The sequence below is a fragment of the Octodon degus genome, unplaced genomic scaffold (assembly GCF_000260255.1).
Source record: "Octodon degus isolate 3935 unplaced genomic scaffold, OctDeg1.0 scaffold00563, whole genome shotgun sequence".
In the NCBI taxonomy this organism is placed as follows: domain Eukaryota; kingdom Metazoa; phylum Chordata; class Mammalia; order Rodentia; family Octodontidae; genus Octodon; species Octodon degus.
Window position 1 is genome coordinate 68983 of NW_004525139.1, and position 8312 is coordinate 77294.

The 8312-nt window shown below is 48.3% G+C and overlaps 1 pseudogene; it reads right to left on the reverse strand.

Moving 5' to 3' along the window:
* Positions 1 to 1678, reverse strand: part of LOC101579172 — a 44826-nt pseudogene extending 43148 nt beyond the window's left edge.
* Positions 1679 to 8312: the final 6634 nt, after the last annotated feature.

Sequence of the window (8312 nt, forward strand, 5' to 3'; positions counted from 1 at the left end):
CTTCTCCTAATACCCTGCCACCTTGTCCATACTTTTGTTCAGAGCCCATCACTCACCATTCCAGGTAGCAAATGCAGTATAGAGGCAAGAGGCCTCCTCTGTCACCCACTGCTCCAGTGACTTCTTGCCCAGCCCAAAGTGGCGCAGAATTGACACAGAGAAGCACCGCTGCTCACGCCAGGCAGGCCCGTAGTGTGCCAAGATCAACCCTGATGAGGACACAGGCACAGCACAGTATGCACATGATTAACCCTATCTGACTGTATCCTTCAACCTCCCCAGCATTCTTCCATTCCTAAGGTCAGAGTCTCCACTCTGACCCATTGCACATTTAGTCTTAATTGTCAGGCTCTTTTTCCAGGCTTAATCTGAAGACTCTATCAGCATTCCCTTGTGTCCCTTGATCACATCCCTGCTCCCAGCAGATCGTAACCTCCACAGCCACCCAGGTTACACCCTGCTGCTTTCACTGCCCATGCCTCTTTGCCTTGGTATCGTGGACCAAAGCCCAGTTGTTCGTTGATGGGCCCTGGTGGCCGGTCTGCAGTGTCCTCGCTGTGGTCCACCAGCACCTTGTGCACAGCCGCCAGCCCATTGAATACCACCACTGGATTCCAGGCGAGGTGCAGGCTGAACACATTTCTGAAGCGGCGCTGAAACTGCACGGGTGGGGTGGGGTGCTCCTTACATCAACTTCTCCATGAAATGTGACAACCTGTGCTCATCCCAGCACCCAGACTCGCTGCACAAGCCTTCCTGCATATGTGGAGCGGTGCAAAAATGAGACTTGGTGCCTTTTTGGCTTTTCTTCGTGGCAGTGTGGCTGGAATGCACAGCCTCATCCATGCTGGATGAGCCCTGTGCCAGGAAGCACTGCTCCTGCCCAAGGCCTGCCATGTTTAAACTTGGTCGTCAAAGATCAAAGGATCACTGTGCATCCAGATTCCACCCCCAAATATGACTCACTAGAGGCACAATACTGTAAGTAGGGTTCATTGGCATCCTCCTTTATGTTTGAGGAATTTCAGGGTCATACAAGACCCCAAATTACTGCAGTGTGAGATTTGAAGCAGGTTCTAACACCTGTCAAACTCAATTTCCTGACAAATGCTGTTTTGGTAGCTGTTCCTCCCCTGATCAGAAGAGCTGTCCTTGTGATAGCATCAGAATGGACATGGGCACTACTTAACTTCTAATCTCTTCACAGCGCACCATATCCTCTGCCTGTCCTGCTCCAGCTCCAGGCCTGTGCCCTCCCACACCACTGCAATGGGAAAGTGCAAAGCATTCTGCCTGTCTGTCCCACATCCCCACCACTGTTCTCTTCCTCAGGGTGCAGACTCAATCCTGTCACCCTGCACCCATAGGGCACTCAGATGTGTCCTCCCCAGGGAAGCCAGGCGATGTGCTACCTCTCAGTGTTCTATGTGCCTCTCCAACCTGTAGCCTCACCAACCACTCACGATCTGCAGTTGAGAGTCCCCACGACCGGTTCAGGCCTCTATCCCAACTTGCTTACCTTGTAGAAGGAGTATGGTATGTTGTGCAGATCTATCTGTAGCAGGTTGCCCAGGAGGGGCAGTGCCACAGGGCCTGGTGAGCAGTGAGCAGTCCAGCAATGGCACCGGTGTGTCAGGTCCACCAGGAGCATGAAAACAGCCATGACAATGACCAGGGAGAAAAGCACATCCCCAGTCAGCAGCCCCAGAGTTACTATGCATATCACCAGTCTCCTCAAAACACACCTGGCATCACTCGCCACTGGAGGCACCTAGGACCAGTCAGCAATTCTCACCACACCCTGGGAAGCAAGCATGTAAAATGCTCTGCATTTTAGAGCATCTGGCTGCCCTCTGCCATCTGCTGTGAGCCAACCTAATCTATCAATTATAGCCAAAGGCCAGATGGAGCAGCTGGGGTAGAACAGATACAAGGGAAGGTATAGCCCTATTTGCCCTTCCTCTCATCCCTAGATGATGCCCAGGGAGGGGCTCAGGAGACCTGGAAGAAACTTAACGGAAGCTTAAGAAATCATTGTGCTGGTCTGAGTACAAGGATATGAGTGAAAGTTGAAATGTCTCCCCCGAAAGCCAGTCAATCTGCTGTCTTCTGGGGACTGTGTTAGTTGATACATTGTGTCAACTTGGCTGAATCAGCTCTGGCAGATCTCAGCATGGGGGCCTCGCCCTGCAGGTAGGCAGGGCCCAGGAATTGAGAAAGGGAGGAAGCTGCCCTGCTTGGTTTCCTGCTTCCCCGCTCTGCTTCCTGGGAGAAGTCTCAGTCTTTGGAGGAGCTTGATCTTGGCAGCGGCGCGACTGATCTTCGCCAGGGAGCGCTGGTCTTCACAGTCAGCACAGAAGGAAGAGAGAGGCTTGCTGGACAACATAGCTGCTGCTCCTCCCCTGCTCTTCATGGTTTTCTGCCGCATGAACTGCTGTCATTTCCCTTTGAGCCAGCAGAATATGGACTGAAACCTCCAGTAACTGTGAGTTAAATAAACGTTTCCTTCCTTCATTTTGAGTGTTAGGTATTTGTCCCAGCAACGAGTAAAAAGTAACTAAGACAGGGACTAAGGTAAATGACCCAGAGGAGGGGTAGAAAAGTCAAGGGCCGACATGCCAAGTATGTAGGGCTCTGAGGAGAATGTGGAAAACTCATCAGGGTGGGTACTTTTGCAGGCTTAATGAAGGAACTGCAGACAGATCGAGGCGCTGGGCTGCAGTGCACATCACAGCCTTCTCCACCACTCTAAGACACAGACTAAGATGAGGCCAGGGCACACCGACGGCTAAGGAGTCTGAGAGCTGAGCAGCCACAATTCCACACTTTAAGGTGTTGGCATCCAACCCATGGCTTGCCTCGGGCACCATGAGTGCAGCAGAGCTACCCTAGGCTGCCCTGAAATAGGTAAATAGTAACCACACTTCCTTTCTCCTGGTTTATTATAGGACTAAAAGAGGCCAATAAAGATAAACTCGTGAGTTATTTGTCCTTGATTTTATAAAACTAATGCATCAATGTCCTGTTTTGATGAAGTGGTTACAAGTCTGAGGGAAATTTAAAAAAAAAAAAAAAAAAAAGGAGCTGGTGAGATGGCTCAGTGGTCTGAAGCACCTACTTGGAGCAGGCTTAGCAAAGCACAGGGACCACGGTTCGGTCCACCAGCACCACATGCCGGCCAGCCCCGCCCCCTGGTGGGCTGAGCTAGCCACACACACACAAATAAAAAATAAATTAAATAAATAAAATTTAAAAAAAAAAAAAACAAGTCTGAGGGATAAAGTCTGTGATCTAATGTCATTCATTCTTCACGAGCTGGTGAGATGGCTCAGTGGTCTAAAGCACCTACTTAGAACAAGCTTAGCAAAGCACAGGGACCGCGGTACAATCCCCCAGCACCACATGCCAGCCAGCCCCACCCCCTGGTGGGCTGAGCTGGCCACACACACAAATTAAATAAATAAATAAATAAATAAATAAATTTTTTTTAAATGTACTGTGCATTTTAAAAAACTAAATAAATAAATAAAATAAAGTCATTCATTCTTCAAAACGGTGGTCCTCAAATGTATGTACTATGAAAAAGTCACACTGTGAATGAGGTGTGACAGTGAAGGGAGGTTGAGTGTGAAGGGAGGGATATTTTCCTCTAGCAGGAGAGGTCTCGTAGAAGGAGACCAGATCAAGTTTTTCTTTCAACTGAACACCTGGTTGTAAGACTCTACTTTCCAAAGATTAAGACATAACCAACCATTTTCTTGAGTAATAGTGCTGTGGGTGTAATCATAAAAACACTATAAAGGCTTGACAGGCTTTCTTAACTTTCTGTATCACAGCTGCTACAAAGTATTTTTATTGATTAATTTCTTTCACCAAATAGAACTGGGGATATAGCTCAGTGGCACAGTGCCTGACTGGTCAGTTGAGAAGCCCACATTGAAGAGTTAAATAAGATGCTATACTTGATATAACCCCCCAAAATGGGATTCCATAATAATCAAATATGAAAAATTCTCAATTCCAGTAGCAAAAACAAAGCAAAATACAGGAAAAAAAAAAAAAAAAACCTTCCATGATGGCTTGATAATAATAAATGGGGAGGGGTGGGCTGGGGATAAAGTTCAGTGGTACAAGAACCTGCCTGGCAAGGGTGAGGTCCTGAGTTCAATTCCTGATACAAAAAAAAAGAAAAGATAAGAAATCGAATAATAAGTTGGGCTAGGGAAATAGCTTGGTAGAACAGGCATGTGCCTGGCAAGGACAAGGTCCCAAGTTCCAATTCCAACACTGCACACAGTGCAGGCCACCACAGGCACTGTGGCTGGGACCATTGGCGCCACAGAACCAAACAGCACTTGAGTAATAGACTGCACTAGAGGACAAGGACAGCAGCCTGGATCAGACTCCCAGGCAGGAGCTTCGCACACAATAGCCCTGTACACTCTCCCAAAATCAAGTCAGCAAAGGAGACAGCTTAGAGGCATCACAGACTTTTCTTCCCCTGAAATCTTGACCGGTTAGCAAGTTCTACTTATTGCAAGTTCACAAGGCTTTCAGACCACTCTCTTCTCTACTGGTCAACACTGAATGTCAAAAGTCTGGGCTCAACCTCACAGCTCAGCCTGACCACGGTCTGCTTCTTTATATTTCTGGTAACAGGACTCAAAGACAGATCCTTCTGTTTTCCAGGAGGTGCTGTGTCCCTGAGCTTCACCCTGGCCCATCCAGTCCATTCCTGCCCATAGGAACTTGCTCGCATTCCTCAGAACTATCCAGACATGGTCCCTGTCTCTCAGAGCTGGTATCACACGAGTAGACATCATGTGGTACTCTAACCCAGAAGTCTACTACTCATAGCCCCTTGGTCTAAACACAGTCTTCATAAAGGGCATTTCTTGACTTTCTCATGAAAAAACCCTTGCTTATGCCCAAAGATACAGAGAGAAAAGCAGTTTCTCTCTGCGTGTAAGCATTCAAGTCTCTTTCTGCTCTGTCCACTCAGCTCCTGTTTCAGGATAGTTGGGTGCAGGGCCCTTCTCCATGGGATTTGAGCAACTCACTTAGACCTCAGGTTGCTTCCTCAGCTTCCTCAGTGTTGACCAGTAGAGAAAACAATGATCCTACTCTGGTACCTCCCTAGATGACAGGTAAGCATTCACCACGTAAGAACAAGGGGCCAAGGGCCACACCACATGGATATCTCATCCCTTGGTCTGCCCCATCAGTGGGGCTTATCCTGCTGTTACTCTGCTCACTTTTCCTCAGAAGTCATAGGGGGTCACAATTCTCCTCAGATCCCACCTAATGGAACTTGTGCCCTTTGTTCTGCTTACTTGCTCTTGCCCTACCCTATCTTTCTCCCTCAATGAAAAACTCCAAGCCAGAAACTGGATGCGAGGGTAATTTACATGTGCTGAACGCATTACATCCCAAGCACACCCAGTTGTCACTGAACCCGCCAGGACACCACACTGCAGGTAACAATGCACAGTGCTGTCCTCTTTGAGGACAGGGGCTCTGCTGAGGCCTTGGCTGGGGGATCCCTCTCCTGTGAAGCACTATATTGTGATGTAGCCTCCACTGTCCAATAAAGACACCATATCTGGGGGATTACTGAGGAGCAGAGATGGAGACAGAGCATGTGGTGTCTTCCAAGCACTCATTTCCATCGTGCCCAATCTATTTCCAAGGTCCCTCACAGGCACACAAGAAGACCCTCCAGCACCAGTGTTTTCCAACTCTGCTCCCCTTTTCACTAAGACTCACTGAAAAACTCCTGTGCACGATGCCTTCTCATAAGCTCCTTTCCACACTCTGGGCAGTGACAGCACATCAAGTGTCAGGGCTAAACTACCACCTTCCCTAAGTGTGTCCTCTAGAAATAAATATACCTCCCTGCTCTCTGAACAGTGCTTCTGATAATAGAGATGAGTTTTCACAAAGCCTATGTCCTGTTCCTTTCAGACAGCTGAATGTGGAGGACCACCTGAGCAGCTCTCCTTGAAAGAAGAGCGATGTTCTGTACAGAGCTGGCTCAGACCTCTGTTTATCCTTCAGTTGGCCTTAAGCAATGTGTATTGTTCTAGCCGAGGTGCTGGTGATGATAGTCTTTGAAGGTGGCATACATGTTTCCCTAGTAACCCACACATGCTACTCTTTAATGTGAGCTGGTTTGAGACAGGAAGATAGAGCTAATGCTCCGCACCGCCAGCTGGGATCAAGCCTTGAGATAGAATCTATGACTTCCTGTGGCTTGAAAGACTACATCAAAGCTGAAGCACCAGACCCCCCAAAACATTAGATGCAATCTCTATGGCATAGTAGTATAATGCAGATTACTTTCTCTGTCTATCCTCTCTGCATATGGCAGAGGTAAAATGTAGGCCACTCACTAGCTCAGCTCACAATGGTCACCTAGTTCCGCAAATCTTGGTAAATCCTCTCATTCCCCCACTGAATAAAAACCGGGTGAAGCCCTGGGTCGCTCTCTTTGTTCTGGGAAGCCATCTTCGTGGCTAAACTTAGAGCCCCTTGACTCCCCAATGATTGAAATTACAAATTAGTGTCTTTATTTTCACCATGGGTTGCATTGAAAGTGGTAGATTAGAATTAACTTGATGGGATTCCAATAATGTAACTTTGGGATTACAAACATTGACTTCTTGGACCGAGACGAGGACCTGGAAGTGATTCCTATAGCTGAATATGGTGTTTGTAGCTCTGCAAGAAAATAGGTGAATCCAAAAGACTCAAAGACACCACTTGGAGTCATGAGCACGATGACTTGCCAACTATGCTAGGCCACTCTGTCCCCTGGAGCAGACACTACACAGAGAAGTGGCAGGGTCAACCTGGGCATGTGTGTGCTGTAAGGCAGGACAAAGCACCCAAGGAGACTTGCTGCCAACAAGATATGCGGAGGCCACCAGCTTTCAGGACCACTCCATTCACTCCCTCTCAAAATAGTTTGTCCCTGAAAATTATGAAGACATGATCTATGTTTCTCTCTGTGCCAGTGGTGGTGGTGGTTCTGGACCCACGGGCAACAATTTTTAAAAAATCTTTTGTTTGTGGCCGGCTCTGCCAACCATGGGGGCGGGGATGTCTCAGCATGTGGTGTGGGCAGTATAACCATGGCCCATCCCTGTGCACTTGCCTAAGCTTGTCTAAGCACGTCTTTCAGACTGCTGAGCTATCTCGCTGGGACTGGGCAACAGGTGTTTGTCTGTTGGTTGGTTGGTTGGTTGGTTTGAAATGTATTTAGAAGGATTTTTTTTTTCTTGCTCCAAATGCCTTCAGGGCAGGTTTGGCTGGCTTGAGTTGTGGGGATCGAACCCCAGCCTCCTGAGCCTGACAGCTTTGTGGAAGCAGCCACTTAAAGAACTGAGCTAGGACCGGGCCTCCTGAAATGTATTTAGTACAGGGCTTACTGGGTTTCACTTTGTAGATCGGACTCATAGTAATCTTCCTGTCTTCAGCCTCCCAAGCACCGGGATTACAAGCGCACACCACCATGCCCAGTCTCACTGGCCAATTCAGAGGGCCCTAGGGGGTGGGGCCGGCATAGCACGCCGGGATGGAACCCTGGTCCCTCTGCTTTGCCTAAGCAGGCACTTTAATCGGCTGAGCTATCTGGCCAGCCCTGTTTTTTAATTATGTTTTTTCCTTTATTTTAAATTGTCCAAATATATATAAAGCTCCCCAAATCTGCAGAAAGTCCTAACACCAATCGGATATGGCTGAAAGCACACAGACTTTAACCCAGGTTGCTGGTATTTCTAAATCCAGAAGCAAGAATCGTTCTAAGACTCTAGTTCAGGACATGCATACTTGACTAGTGTACAGAGAATTCTGCTGGACACCAAGTGATTTTCAAATTCACAAGATGAACAGGATGGACCGGTGGGTGGAAAGAATAGCAAAAAAGCTATGCTGTGATAGCACATGCACTAACACAGATTTGTGACAAGGTACCACAGACTGATAACCGCATATTCCAGCAGGTGGTCTTGGGCATTCACTGGAAAATTCCCGTAAGTTTCAATTAACATAAATGAGCAGGGGACAGAGTAGAGCGCTGTTGTCCTCTTAGAGGCTAAAAACTCCAGCACTCTTCTCCCCACCCACGTCTTGGGGGTCCCCAGGAGGGCTCCTTTACCAGGCACTGCCCGCCCCCATCAAGCCCAGAATCCCTGCATCAGGGCCGCCCACTCTCCCTGCTCCAGCCTCCGGCCTCCTCACTCCGGAAAGAAGTCCTCGGTTCCAGGGAGCCTGACAGTTCTCTGGACCTTAATAAGCACAGCTCCCGCGTC